The sequence below is a fragment of the Mustelus asterias genome, chromosome 27 (genome assembly GCF_964213995.1).
Source record: "Mustelus asterias chromosome 27, sMusAst1.hap1.1, whole genome shotgun sequence".
In the NCBI taxonomy this organism is placed as follows: Eukaryota; Metazoa; Chordata; class Chondrichthyes; order Carcharhiniformes; family Triakidae; genus Mustelus; species Mustelus asterias.
Genome location: NC_135827.1, coordinates 12,378,271 through 12,394,063, shown reverse-complemented (window position 1 = coordinate 12,394,063; position 15,793 = coordinate 12,378,271). Strand labels below are relative to the sequence as shown.

The window sequence follows — 15,793 nt, the reverse complement described above, 5'->3', positions numbered from 1 at the left end:
AACAGAGCATCTTACTCCCCCCGCCATCCTATCCCATGTAACTCCACATATTTACCCTGTTAATCCACCGAACCTACACATATTTGGACACTAAGGGGCAATTTAGCATGGCCAATCAACCTAACCTGCACATCTTTGGACTGTGGGAGGAAACTGGAGCACCCGGAGGAAACCCACGCAGGCACAGGGAGAATGTGCAAACTTCACACAGACAGTTACCCAAGGTTGGCATCAAACCCACTGAGGCAGCAGTGCTAACCTCTGTGTTACCATGCTGCCCCATTTCAGAGGGCATTGCTGTCGGTTTATAGTCACATGTAGGCCAGACCAGTTAAGGATGGCAGATTTCCTTCCTGTTATGTATGTAGGGACATAGTCCCTTTAAGGGAACAGGTCATGTGACATCAGGTGTGGGGTGAGCAGTTGGGAACCGCCCAACTTGAGCAGTCAAAGTTTGAAGTGTGGAGCGAGTGGACATCATAAAGAGCTGTGCTCCCTGGCAGTGGAGTAGTTATTGAGAAGAAGCCTCAGTGAAATGGATTTAACACTTCCCTAACGGTCACGAAGGAGCCAGATGGGTTTCTCTTATGAGCCTTTGTTGATCGGTTCTGAGGAAGAACTCAGAAGAATGCTGAATTCATAGTATTGGCCTTTTTATTCAGTTTATGATTTATCTCTGAAAAGAGGCGGGTTTAGCAAAGCACTCTCCATGGGTGCAATCCCAGAAGGAAAAAGCAGTTCGGGCCAGTATTCTTATTTCCTTGGTCATTAGACCATTAATTCCAGATGATTTTGTTGAATTCAAATTCCATCTTCCATGGTGGGATGAACAAGGTGTAACTTTTTAAATCGGGTTTCTAACAGCAATATTCCAATGATTACTGGGTCCATAGGGTCAGTGGGGGAGGAGGTCAGGTTCACAGTGCAGGCTGTAGTGGAGCAGTTAGTGACAGACCCATAACTTCAGCATTCCCATGTTATGTTGCCTCTGCCTGAAGTTGCAGTTAGCGTAGGAGGGGGAATGTCAACAAATGCTGATAGTCCTCCATCAAAACACTGTCAAAGTCAGGCAGCAAACTGGTAATTAATTGTTTTAAATGTCAGAAAATGCTGCGAAGTATGTAATTTGAAGAAGAGAAAGAGTCTTGCAGCAAATAACCTGATTAACAGACCTTAATGCACCGGTAACTAATGCCATGCAGTAACTTGAGTAGAATCTTGATGGGGAGAATTGTCCTAACTTCATAAAGAATTAGTAACATGGCAGGAAGACATAGATAAACCCAACACACAGGTGAAAATTCTGAGGACTTGACTGCAAAGTTCAATCGTTTGTTTGTTCTGTGTTTGATTATGCGAGTCTGATAACTGATCCATGCTCATGGTAGTTGATTGTTTCAGCCTGTGTGAACTCAGTAACGTAAACAAACACCATTTTAAAATACTCGTGAATAAACCTGATACCAGCCGGTGCCATCTGAGATATATAAAATATACAACACTGACTAGTGGAATTGAAGAAGTTACATAACCTGAAAAAATGCCCCAGATGTCTATGTAAAGAAAAATAATGTACTGCAAGAAGGGATTTTCAAAATTTCACGTAACTCTTCCTTAGCACAGTATTTTTCTTCAGTGACAGAATTTGCAAATCACTGGAGTCCCAATACGGGACACTTGATAAACTCTACAACATGAAGCAGTTCACCTTTAATGAGCTTTTGTTGATTGGTTATGAGGAAGAACTCAGAAAAGAACGTTGAATTCATAGAATTAGCCATTTTATTCAGTTTATGATTTATCTCTGAAAGGAGAGTTTAGCAAAGCATTGGCCATAAATGCAATCCCAGAAGGTAAAAGCAGTTCAGACTGATATTCCTATTTTCTTGTTTTACTGGGGTTCAATTTTCAAGTCCCCCATAAGAAATTTTGTCTTTTAAAAAACGTTTGGACAGTTACATGAGTAAGATGGCTATCGAGGGATATTGGCCAAACGCGGGCAATTGGGACTAGCTTAGTCACTAAAAAAAAAGGACGGCATGGATAATTTGGGTCATGCTGTAAACCTCTATGACTCTATGACCAATTCAGACCAGTATTCTCATTACCCGTTCGACTGGGGTTCCATTTTCAAGCTTACATGACCAGTTCAGAGCAGTATTCGTATTTCCCTATTTTACTGTGTTTTTCCTTCTGGAATGTTTATGGGAAAATAGTGAGAACTCTTTGGGTGTAGGCAATTAAATAATACAAAACTTACTCCAACTGATAACTCAAAGAAAAAGGTTTAATAAAAAAACATTATTGCTCCAACACTTGAGGGCTCACCCTGGGCCATTCCCAACAATCTATCAATTCCCAACAGCTTCTTATTTATACTGAGTCAGCTGATCATCACATCATTTTGTCATTGGTTACATAGTTTATTGGGTCAGCTGACCCTTACAGCTTGATACCATTGGTCACACCACAACAGATCCAATGTTATCATCGGTTAATTCTGACATTTTGTGGTGGTCATGTTGTATTTCGGGTTGGGGGAGAGCCAGCGAGTGTGTGTGTGTGTGTGTGTGTGGGGGGGGGGGGGGGTGGGGGGTGCTGCTGTTGCCCACAGAGTGCAACCTTAGACTCTCAGCACGGACCCGGGTCAGAGCGTTGACCTCGGGTCTTAGCGCTGACTCTGGGTCCTAGTGCTGGCAGCAGCAAGCACTGTGGTAGGTGAGGGATGGGTTGGAAACTCTCTGAAATGGCAGTGCTGCAGCCTCAGGACCTGTCAAGCAGCACTGTCTGTGGCCACTACTGCATGGGTTCAGGGTGTCTGTGACTGGGGGAATGGGGGTGCTGTGTTGCCATTCTGGGATCTGTGGGGGGGCTATGGGGAGTGTGTGTTGCTGGATGTCTGTGGGGGGGTATGGGGAATGTGTATTGCTGGGTGTCTGTGGGGGGGTATGGGGAGTGTGTGTTGCTGGAGGTCTGTGGGGGGGAGATATGAGGAGTGTGAGTTGCTGGAGGTTTGTGTGGGGGGAATGGGGAGTGGGCGTTGCTGGGGGTCTGTGGGGGGCTATGGGGAGTGTGTGTTGCTGGGAGTCTCTGGGGGGGAATGGGGAGTGGGCGTTGCTGGGGGTCTGTGGGGGGGCTATGGGGAGTGGGTGTTGCTGCGGGGTCTGTGGGGGTGGAATGGGGAGTGTGTGTTGCTGGGGGTCTGTGGGAGGGGGGGAATGGGGAGTGGGCATTGCTGGGGGTTTGTGGGGGGGCTATGGGGAGTGGGTGTTGCTGGGGGTCTGTGGGAGGGGGGGAATGGGGAGTGTGTGTTGCTGGGCTGAGGGTGAGCAGAGTTCTTTAACCTCTTCATCTATCTCTCCCCTTCTCGAAATAACCCCCGAACTTCAGACTGACGAGATGGCTTTTGCAATGTAACCCATTGATCTTGCTGTTCTTTTAATTGCTGCTGGAGCTGAGGAGGCGGAGCTGGAGGATAAATTGCAGGCAGAGGAGGCCCAGGCCTTACCACTCGAAGGAGTAGAATGAGATGGCCACTGGAAGCAGGATGTGGCCGCCATTCGCCGGGCGGGGGGGGGGGGGGGGGGGGAGGCAGGAGAAAGAAGGAGCAGAGACCCCAGCCGTTCCACACACAGATGTCCTTCGAGCAACTGTGCCGCCGATGGCTCTGGCTCCAAAATAAGACAGTGTGACACCTGTCCCATTTATTGCAGGATGTGGCACCTTGGGGCATGGGGAGGAGCGGGGGGAAGCGGTGGCACCCACTCCCGGTGGCTATGAAAGTGACGGCCGCCTTTAATTTCTATGCCACCAGGTCATTCCAGACTGCCAGTGGAGACCTTTGTGGCATTTCCCAACCATCCGTCCACAAGTGTGTCAATGAGGTCATGATCCCTGTATGCCCAGGCTGGCCGATATATTAAACTTGACCTGGACCAGACCCAGCAGGAAGCCCGGGCTGCAGGATTTGCGGCCATCGTGGGAATGCAAAATGTGCAGGGGGCTATAGACTGCACCCACGTCACCCTCATGGTGAAGAATCCAGGAAAATTCATGAACATAAAGGGCTTCCATTCAATAAATGTGCAATTGGTGCGTGACCATCAGCTGAATATCATGCATGTCTGCACCAGGCACCCCGGCAGTGTGCATGATAGCCTCAAATTGAGGAGTTTTGATATCCTGGAGGTCTTTGAGGAGGAGCCCAGGGTGCAGGGATGGATCGTGGAGTGCATGGGGTACCCGCTTCCGACTTGGCTAATGACACCTGCCATGACGCCTTGTCACTATCTACCTAGTGTTGCCCTTCACGCGTGCCAGTTTAGAGTCGCTACAACTTCTTAACCTTATGTGCCCTACAACTACCTTTCAGTGTCTCTCCAGGATGTACGTTGGAGGTGGAAGTAGCCTGCTGTCTGCCATGCACTGTGGCCTGTGATGCCCTTGGCGATTGTTCTCTGGAGGGCCTGGACCTTGAGGGCCCTGGTCGGCTTCCAGGTGTCAGGGGCGTATCCATGATACCTTCTTCATCCCGCTGCTTCTAAGATGCCTTGGTGTCAGGAAGGGAGGAGTCAGTAGGTGTAGCCAGAGCTGCACTCCCCTGGGTGTAAGGCTCTGGCATGGGCTTGAGCCCTTCCGCCTCCCTTGGGGTTTCTGTGGGCCCCGGGTCACTCCATGGGATGGCGCAGCTTCTGCAGTGAGCTCCAAAAGCTCCGGTATCACCTGGCCCTGCCAGTCCTGGGGGGCCACCTGCGTTCTTGCCATGGTGATTGAGCCCTCAGCGATGGCCCTCTGAGTTGGGGCCTACCTGTCAATGATAGCAGCAAGTGCCCTGAAAGACTGAGCCATGCTCTGCAGCCTCTCAACCATGACCTTCTGCAACTGGGCCATGTTCTCAAGTGCTGTAGTCATAGCCTGCTGGGTCTCCTTCAAGCTCTCAAGCTTCTCAGCCATGGGCTGCAGAATCTCAAAGACTATTGAGGCCCTCAGCTGTGGCCTGCTGTGACTCGGCCATCGCTTGGAACCTGCTACTCATGGTATTGATAGACTTGAGGATTTCCTGCCCCACACTTGCAGTGTTGACCTGGAAACCACACAAGGCAGGCAATAGCTGGTCCATCTGAAAGCTTTGGGACTCTCAGTCAGTCCAGTGTTGCTGTCAGCCCCATCTACATTCCTTGGCTCTGTTGCTGCATCTCCAGCAGCTGAGAGAAAAGTGATCTCAGAGACCCGCCATGTAGCCTGGGGTCAGCTGAGTCACCGCCTATGATAGGCATGCAACTTACTTGAGATTTCTCCAACAAATGGAGGGCTGGCAGGTGCCCACTTCTATGCTCCAGCCCGACCATACTGTCGCTATAACCTCCTCTTGCGCAAGCTCCAGTACCCACTCCTCAAAGTGGCTGAGGACCCAAATCTCAGGCACACCACCCCGTGTCTTCATCCTCTCTCCTGTGGGGACCGAAGGAGCAACGTAAAATCTGATGAAACAAGTCCTGAAGGGTAAGAGGGGGTTGGCTCTCAGAGGCCAAGGGTTGTGATACTCTTGGGAGGAGGAGGGAGGTGCTTGGGGGTCAGAGGCTGGATGCATGCAGGGTTCTGGGGGTCATTTAGGGGGAAGATGCTAGATGAGGTTAAACACTCACCTTTGCTGCCTGGGTTAGGTCATTCAGTTTCTTGCAGCACTGCTTCCCAGTTCTCCTGGCCAGTGCCCTGGCACTAACGCATGCTGCCACCTCCTCCCAGGCTGCGTTTCCATCCCTTCCTCTGGGACGGCATCCTGCTGGGGGGAAAAGAGTGTCCCAACTTGCCTCCACTGCCCCCGGCAACCTAGCCACACCCCTGCATCCGAAAAACAGAGAGCTGTCAGGCCATTTCTTCCTGCACTGCCTGCCTGTCCATCCTTGGGGTTTTTATGGAGTTTTCCCTTGTTAGAGCAGATCAGCTGCAGGCAGTTTGGGTGAGTCACGCGCCCGTTGTTTCGGATTTGTGATGATCGGGAGCAAGAGAGAGAAAGGGTCATGTCAGTCAGCAATGGGGCTAGGGGGGTGTGATGAGGGGGCCATATACAAGGGGGTCCGGGAGGAGGGGTGGGGGGGTGCATAAAGGGGTCAGTGATATTGGGAGGGGGGTCTCCAATGTCCATGGGGGAGGGGGAGGCTGTATCTGGCCCGGGGGTGGGGGGGGGTCTCTGCCAGCAGAGTTGGGGGGTTTTTCCGCTTTTCCTGCGCATGCGCAGTTTGTGGCTCCAATCTGAGTTGCTGGCTGTCTGGTGAATTAGGCCCCGCCCACTGCCTCTATCAGCTAGAAATGGTCTAGCCCATACTTTCAAAGACTGAGTGCATAGGATTGTGCGTGAAAACTCACCCGAAAAATGGATCAGGAACTCACACTGGCTGGACACTTAGAAAAAATCTCGTAAAATACCACCCTATATATTTGTGTGTCATTCTGGATGTCCTTTGGCATCCAAAGTTATCTTGTGAACAAAGAGTGGAATCATGGCTGGGGTTCTATTTATTCCATTGCAAATGAAAATTTATTGACCAGGATTTGTGGGGTGAACATACCAGGACAGAACTGTGTCATAGGCTCAGAATGAATCAGTAACCTGGCTTACACTGCACATAATTTCTCATGAGCATTGTTCTATTGACTTCAATCTTGTCCTTTTGTCTACGTACCTCTTATCCCATTCTATCTTTGTGATTGTATTACTTTTTTTGAGGCATTGAAATATCAAGATAAAGTTGTGTTGCACAGTAGATATTGAAAATATATTGTAGTGAGAAGCAGCATGATGGCACACTGGTTTGCACTGCTGCCTCACAGCGCCAAGGACCTGGGTTCAATTCCGGCTTAGGTCACTGTCTGTGTGGAGTTTGCATGTTCTCCCCGTGTCTGCGTGGGTTTCCTCCGGGTGCTCCAGTTTCCTCCCACAGTCCAAAGATGTGCAGGTTAGGTTGATTGGCCATGCTAAATTACCCCTTAGTGTTAGGGGGAACTAGCTGGGGTAAATGCATGGGAATATGGGGATAGGGTCTATGTGGGATTGTGGTCGGTGCAGACCCAATGGGCCGAATGGCCTCCTTCTGCATTGTAGGATTCTATGATTCTAAGAGTCTTTAGACATGCTGATGATGAAAGCACAGAAACAATTGTGAATCATTTTGTCCTTTGACTTCTTAAATATCATGTCGCACACAGACACCTGAGGGCTCCAACACTTCTCACTGACAGTGAAAACCTATGTTGTTAATCATCCCACTTTCATGAATCATTTGATCTGTATAAACTGAGAGATTACTGACTAAATAGAATCAAATTACACCCTTTGTATGCAATCATTATTTTGAATAATATCAGGCGCCCAGGCAGGAGAAGGTCTTCTTCCATTTTGGCGGAACAAAAAAGACCTTGAGAGGTTTCCTGGGTTGCAAGGATTGAATCTTTCCCCCAAATATGAATGGACTGTCTCCATGCCCATATGCTGCAAAGTGCAGAACATAATAATGAGGGTAAAGGCAGAGTTATCTCCACATAATTATAATTAACTAATGGTATATTTTTTCGATCAACTTAAACAATGTTGCATGACCCTATAAGAGTAAAATGTGTACTTTCTGATTGTTTAATGGTCAAGCTGGGATCACCTATAGGACATATATAAATGAACACTGCATTATACTATTGTTGCAATTAATATTAATGATTTTCATAACGTATTTAATTTGAAGTGTGAAATTTTGCATTGTAATGTTCCCTGAAGCACTTTGGGACATTTTATTCTGCTAAAGATGCTATATAAATATATTTTTTGTTGCTGTTGGTCAGTGGGGAATAAACTCATGGCATTATATCAATGTCTGTTATATATAGTGGCACAGTGGTTAGCCCTGCTGCCTCACAGCGCCGGGGACCCGGGTTCAATTATTGGCTTGGGTGACTGTGTGGAGTTTGCACATTCTCCCCGTGTCTGCCTGGGTTTTCTCTGGGTGCTCCAGTTTCCTCCCACAGTCCAAAGTCCAGCTCAGATGAGGAGGATCACAACAGACACCTACAGATGCTGAAAGACGCCCTCGTAAGAACAGGATATGGCGCTCAACTCATCGATCGACAGTTCCGACGCGCCACAGTGAAAAACCACGGAGACCTCCTTGGAAGACAAACATGGGACACGGTGGACGACGTACCCTTCGGATTAGGTGGATTAGCCATGCTAAATTGCTCCTTAGCGTCAGGGGGACTGGCTGGGGTAAATGCATGGGATTACGGGAATAGGGCGTGGGTGGGATTGTGGTCGGTGCAGACTTGATGGGCTGAATGGCCTTCTTCTACACTGTAGGATTCTATGCTTTTATACCCTTACCAAATTTGTCAAATAACCCTAATATGAAAAGAAAGAAAAAATTCACTTTTATAACCTTACTGTAATGAACAAAATAACCCAAACATAAATTAACAAGCAAAGTGCTGTCAACATAAACTATAATGAGGAGTTACCGGCGTTAGACTGGGGTAGGCACAGTAAGTAGTCTCACAACACTAGGCTAAAGTCCAACAGCTTTATTTGGTGGCACGAACTTTTGGAGCTGAAACAACTACATGATGACATCCCATCATCAGATTCACCATGGACTACTCTCCGGAATCGGTTGCATTCTTGGACACACACATCTCCATCAAGGACGGTCACCTCAGCACTTCACTATACTGCAAGCCCATGGATAACCTTATGATGCTCCACTTCTCCAGCTTCCACCCTAAACACGTTAAAGGAGCCATCTCCTATGGACAAGCCCTCCGTATACACAGGATCTGCTCGGATGAGGAGGATCGCAACAGACACCTACAGATGCTGAAAGACGCCCTCGTAAGAACAGGATATGGCGCTCAACTCATCAATCGACAGTTCCGACGTGCCACAGTGTAAAATCACACAGACCTCCTGATGCACATCAATTTAGACACGAGGCTCGAAGCTTCAGCAAATGAAGGCTTTTATTAACTAATAATGAAGCTATCAGAACTTTAGTACACTATCCCAGACTGAAGGGGTCCCGGCCAGAGCAGGGACTCTTATACCTCTCCCAGGAGGCGGAGCCCGACTGGGATGTGCCACAACAGTAACAAACACAGGTGTAACAACCCCACCCTAACCCAACAGCAACAGTAGTACAATCCAACAGTAACATATGTACATCCTTGTAGTACTGGCCAGCCCTGGCTCAGTACTATCCAGTGGGAACCAACGATGGTTCACCACACCTCCGAAGAAGACAAACAGGGGACATGGCGTACAGAGTACCCTTCGTCGTCCAGTATTCCCCGGAGCACAGAAGCTACTACACCTTCTCCGGAGCCTCCAACATGTCATCGATAAAGACGAACATTTTCCCAAGGCCATCCCCCCACCTCTACTACTTCCCTTCAAACAACCGCGCAACCTCAAACAGACCATTGTACGCAGCAAACTACCCAGCCTTCAGGAGAACAGTGACCACAACACCACACAACCCTGCCACAGCAACCTCTGCAAGACGTGCCGGATCATCGACACGGATGCCATCATCTCACATGAGAACATCATCCACCAGGTACATGGTACATACTCTTGTGACTCGGCCAACATTGTCAACCTGTTACGCTGCAGGAAAGGATGTCCCGAGGCATGGCACATTGGGGAGACCACGCAGATGCTACAACAGTGTATGAATGAACACCGCTCAACAATCACCAGGCAGGAGTGTTCTCTTCCTGTTGGGGAACACTTCAGCAGTCAGGGGCATTCAGCCTCTGATCTTCAGGTAAGCGTTCTCCAAGGCGGCCTTCATGACACACGACAGCTCAGAATCGCTGAGCAGAAACTGATAGCCAAGCTCCGCACACATGAGGACGGCCTCAACCCGGATCTTGGGTTCATGTCACACTATCTGTAACCTCCATGACTTGCCCGGGCTTGCAAAATCTCACTAACTGTCCTGGCTGGAGACAATTCACAACTCTTTAACCTGTGCTTAACCCTCTCTCCACTCACATTGTGTGCACCTGAAAAGACTTGATTACCTGTAAAGACTCACATTCCAACCATTATCTTATAAAATGAGTTTGTGTCTGTATATGCCCTGTTTGTGAACCGAACTCTTCACTCACCTGATGAAGGGGCAACGCTCTGAAAGCTTGTGCTACCAGATAAACCTGTTGGAATTTAACCTGGTGTTGTGAGACTTCTTACTGAACATAAACTATAAATTACACAATAAATAGCAGATACAAAATAGATCAATCTCACTGGTTTACTGGGCAGTCCATTCAGTGTATAATTTCAGCCACAAGACCCTTCAAAGCTCTGAACATTCTCTGACAGAATTCCTGCTCCTTTGCTTCAAGAATTCATCCTGATCTCCAGCCGACAGCAGCACCCAACCAACCCGAATTCCAGGGTCTGCACATTCTGCATCAAAGTGGTACGTTTCTGTAGAACCTCCTCAGCTCTGGCCCCAGTATTCCGGATGGTGCAAATGCACTAATGTTATCCGCAAGTAACAGAGCAGCTGCGGTAAATGAGTGTTTGCCTATTCTCTGTTCCTGAACCCAGCCTCCACCTTGGTCAGCCTACCTGTGCTGCACCACCTGCACTTGTGCTTGAATGACTCTGTGGCCAGAATTTTACCGTCTCGCCAGCCCCAGAATCGGGGTGGGCGAGGGTCACAGAACAGCATTCTCCATTGGCATCAGGCGGGATCTTGCGAGCCTCGGGCTGGCGAGGCGGTAAAATTCCAGCATCATAGAAACCCTACAGTGCAGAAAGAGGCCATTCGGCCCATCGAGTCTGCACCGACCACAATCCCACCCAGGCCCTATCCCCATATCCCTACATTTTGCCCGCTAATCCCTCTAACCTACGCATCCCGGGACACTAAGGGGCAATTTAGCATGGCCAATTAACCTAACCTGCACATCTTTGGACTGTGGGAGGAAATCAGAACACCCGGAGGAAACCCACGCAGACACAGGAAGAATGTGCAAACTCCACACAGACAGTGACCCAAGCCGGGAATTGAACCAAGGTCCCTGGAGCTGTGAAGCAGCAGTGCTAACCACTGTGCTACCGTGCCGCCCTTGTGTTCTTTTACCCAGTTTCACCCAGGGTCAGTTACCCCAGAAACCATAAATCTGTTTCTAAAGCTCCAGTTATTCTTTCAATTAAGCTGAGGTTTCTGGTTCACTTCCAGTGAGGGCCTATCTCGAACAAAATGCAAGGATTGAAACCACAAATTCAATGAACAACTGATTTGATTTGTAATTAATTGAGAGGAAACATTTTATCTAAGTGTATATACAGGATCTCAGAGAAGGGTCTCCGGAATATTCATTTATCTTGACTCCAAAAATCAATTAATCAATAATTTTGTCTCCTGGTCATGGGGACACTGAAGCCCCGCCCACTCTTCTTCAAAGATGGCCGCAGCTTCTTATTGGGGGTTTGGGGCCTCCAGCGGGTTATATTTACCTCAGGTCAAGGTTGCAATAATTTTCAGTTGTGGAGAAGGCCACGGCAAAGCCATCTCATGGTCAACTAGTAAAGAGAGTTATAGGCAGCAGTCCAAAGGAGGTCCCAGGCAGAATAGTAAGACAGCCGATTAAAGAAGCTCGTAAGTAATGATTTGAGCTTGAAGGGACATTTGTTCCAGTCAGGGAGGGAGAGGGATGTCAGTCCATTCAGTAATGCCCAATATGTTGCATAGTGGACACGGGACCGCACAGTGGTACAGTGGTTAGCACTGCTGCCCCACAGCGCCAGGGACCCGGGTTCAATTCCGGCCTCGGGTCACTGTCTGTGTGGAGTTTGCACATTCTCCCTGTGTCTGCGTGGATTTCCTCTGGGTGCTCCAGTTTCCTCCCACAGTCCAAAGATGTGCGGATTAGGTTGATGGGCCATGCTAAACTGACCTTCATGTCAGGAGGATTAGCAGGGTAAATATTGGGGTTACGGGAAAAGGGTCTGGGTGGAATTGTGGTCAATGCAGACTCGATGGGATGAATGGCCTCCTTCTGCACTGTAGGGATTCTATGACATGGTCAGCACTCCACACAGTGCAGTCTAGGGGGTTTGTGACATTGTACTTGGCTGCATCTCCAGCCTGTAGATTGGGAACAGGGAGTGCAGGGACAGGAACTCATGGAAGGATGTGGGAATCAATAATGGGGAGGGATAAGGTCTACACAGGGCATTGGAACATCCACTTTGAATGACTCAAGGGACAACACAGGGATATGAACCACTACAGCAATGGAATCTGAGAATAACAGAAGGGAGAGAAATCTGAATGTTGTCTACCCCCAGGACAATGGGTGGGATTTCCCCAATCAAACGGGGAGGGTCCAAGTTGGTCTGCTCATAAAACCTGAGGACCACCATCTTGGAACCTGAAGCGATGGGGCACCCAACAGGAAATAAACAGTTTGGACCAGTCTTCTTATTCCCAGTTTTTATTTTTCCTTTTGGGTAGTGGAAAGTGAAACCAAAAACAGTGCTGTTGGAGAGGGCTGTTCGAGCTTCTGGGAGGAGCATTGGAGTGAGGAGCCGGGGGGGGGGGGGGGGGATGATTAAAAGGACAGCCAATTAAAATCTGTATTCCCAAATGATGAGGAATAACAACTGAGGCATGTGAGGCGCATCCCTGCCCCAAGAGGTAATAATGAGCCAGCAATGTAAAAAAGCATTTATATGATTCATTCATTCCAATTATTGATCTCTGTGAAGTGACCTTTTACTACCATTGTGGTTATTCCCTGTGGTGAACCATCGTTGGTTCCCACTGTGGGGTTGTTCTAATGTTATTGTTGGGCTAGGGTGTTCACACTGTGGGATTGTTCTAATGTTGTTGTTGGGCTAGGGTGTTCACACTGTGGGATTAATACACCTGTGGTTGTTACTGTTGTGGCACATCCCAGTCGGGCTCCGCCTCCTGGGAGAGGTATAAGACCCCCTGCTCGGGCGGGACCTCGTAAGTCTGGGGTGGTGTACTTACGTTCTAGTAGTTCCATTGTTAGGCAATAAAAGCCTTCAGTTACCGAAGCCTTGTGTCTTGAGTTCGATTGACGTGCATCATTCCCCTCTGTCATGGTGACTCCAAAAACACAAGGTGGAATGTGGTCAAGCAGGGGAAGCCTTTTGAAAACAACAACTCAGAACCTTACTGCCTCACAGCGCCAGGAACCCGGGTTCGATTCCCGGCTTTGGGTCACTGTCTGTGCAGAGTCTGCACATTCTCCCCGTGTCTGTGTGGGTTTCCTCCGGGTGCTCCGGTTGCTTCCTACAGTCTGAAAGGTGTGCTGTTTAGGTGGATTGGCCGTGCTAAATTCTCCCTCCGTGTACCCGAATAGGTGCCGGAGTGTGGCGACGAGGGGATTTTCACAGTAACTTCATTGCAATGTTAATGTATGCCCACTTGTGACTAATAAATAAACTTTAAACTTTAGTTGCCAGGCTCAGAGATGAGAATTCCAGCCCCCTACCCCCCCCCCCCCCGCCCCCCACTCCCACTCCCGTCCCCAAAAAGAATCTCCTGCCCTCACAGACCATCATCCCTCCTGTGCATTGCAAAGTATGTAGTCACTCAGTTTACTGAATAAATAATGTGCAAACAGGAATAAATGCAGACCATGCAAATGCCTGCCCATGTCCATCTCATAGCAGGGCATCCACTGAGGTTGGGCAAGGAGGGAAGGTGGGGTTTGTTGCGGGCAAAGGATACTGTGAAACTGAGAGCATCCATAGCTATGGCGACGATTGCATTGGCTGGTAGGGGTGAGTCAGCAATCTCTGAAAACCACAGCCATTCACTTGTCAGTAGCATAAAAATAACTTTTGGAGACTGCTGGTAACTTATGCTTTTATCCCTATGATCCAATAGAGAGGAGAACGTGAGGAAACTGAAAGCTAAATTTCATATTGCCTGCATCATCGCTCCTTCATCACCTGATGAAGGAGCAGCGCTTCGAAAGCTAGTGACTTTTGCTACCGAATAAACCTGTTGGACTTTAACCTGGTGTTGTGAGACTTCTTACTGTGTTTACCCCAGTCCAATGCCGGCATCTCCACATCATCGCAAGGCAGACAGGCGCATACACAATCTCTGGCCATTTAGATTGAAGACACTCAGGAATGGCAGAGAGTACACAGAGATAAAGAAGAGGTTACCCCTCTTCACGTTCATCGACATCTCCCCATCTACATGACACCTTCAGTTTTCCACCATGCAGATGAGTTGGGGGAATGCATAAGTTCCATTTTGCATCTTAATGGGTGGCACAGTGGTTAGCACTGCTGCTTCAGAGTGCCAGGGACCCGGGTTCAATTCCGGCCTCGGGTGACTGTATGTGTGGAGTTTGTACGTTCTCCCCCATGTCTGTGTGGGTTTCCTCCGGGTGCTCCGATTTCCTCTCACACTCCAAAGATGTGCGGGTTAGGTGGATTGGCCATGCTAAATTCTCCCCTAGTATCAGGAGGACTAGCAGGGTGAATAGATGGGGTTAAGAGGATAGGACCTGAGTGAGCTTGTGGTTGGTGTAGGCTCAATAGGCCAAATGGCCTCCTTCTGCACTGTAGCGATTCTATGATTACATAGCTATGAATGATTATTATTTGTACCCGCACTGCTCAAGAGGATGTCTCACACAGCCATTTTTTATGTCGAGGTTGACGGCTCACTGCTGTCGGAAAAGAGATGGGAAGGGTCACACTGTGACATAGATGGCTTCACACAACAGAGGTTTAGTTTAGTTTAGCTTATTTATTAATGTCACAAGTAGGCTTACATTAACACTGCAATGGAGTTACTGTGAAAATCCCCCTGTCGCCACACTCCGGTGCCTGTTCGGGTACACTGAGGGAGACTTTAGCATGGCCAATGCACCTAACCAGCACGTCTTTCGGACTGTGGGAGGAAACCCACGTAGACGTGGGGAGAATGTGCAGACTCCGCACAGAGAGTGCCTCAAGCTGGGAATCAAACCCGGGTCCCTGGCGCTCTGAGGCAGCAGTGCTAACCACTGTGCCCCCATGCTGCCCGTACATGATGCAAGATCAGCGATAATCAGGGGGGAGGGAATGTGGTGTGACCCCCTGATGGACCACAACACAATCCAGTATGCAGAGGAGGTATACACAAGAGATGTGGAATGGGTGCAATTATATTTAATGGGTGGAACGCATATGCATGCGATGAACACTTGTGTCATTATCACACTCCTATTATTTCCTGACCCTCCTAACCCTGTCACTACAGCTTGCTTCTTCCCTGTCATCCACAGCACTGATAGAAACAATCTGCTGACTTCTATGCCCTGTTGTCTGTGATGACTCCAGCACAACACTGCGACAAATCTCAAACAATTATGAGACAGAGTACAGGAATGAGATAGAGAATCTGGTGAACTGGTGAGGTGACAAAAATCTCTCCCTCAATGTCAACAAAATGAAGGAGATGAAGCGTAGTGCCCCTGTCTACATCAACAGGGACGAAGTAGAAAGGATCGAGAGCTTCAAGTTTTTAGGTGTCCAGATCACCAACAACCAGTCCACATCCCCCCATGCCGACACTATAGTTAAGAAAGCCCACCAACGCCTCTATTTTCTCATAAGACTAAGAAAATTTGGCATGTCAGCTACGACTCTCACCAACCATTACAGATGCACCATAGAAAGCATTTTTTCTGGTTGTCTCACAGCTTGGTATGGCTCCTGCTCTGCTCAAGACTGCAAGAAACTACAAAAGGTCATGAATGT

At 48.5% G+C, this 15,793-nt stretch overlaps 1 pseudogene; it reads right to left on the bottom strand.

Annotated features, from left to right (window-relative positions):
* The window catches only part of LOC144479891 (cytochrome b-like), a 130,387-nt pseudogene that overhangs the window by 62,184 nt on the left and 52,410 nt on the right, over positions 1 to 15,793 (bottom strand).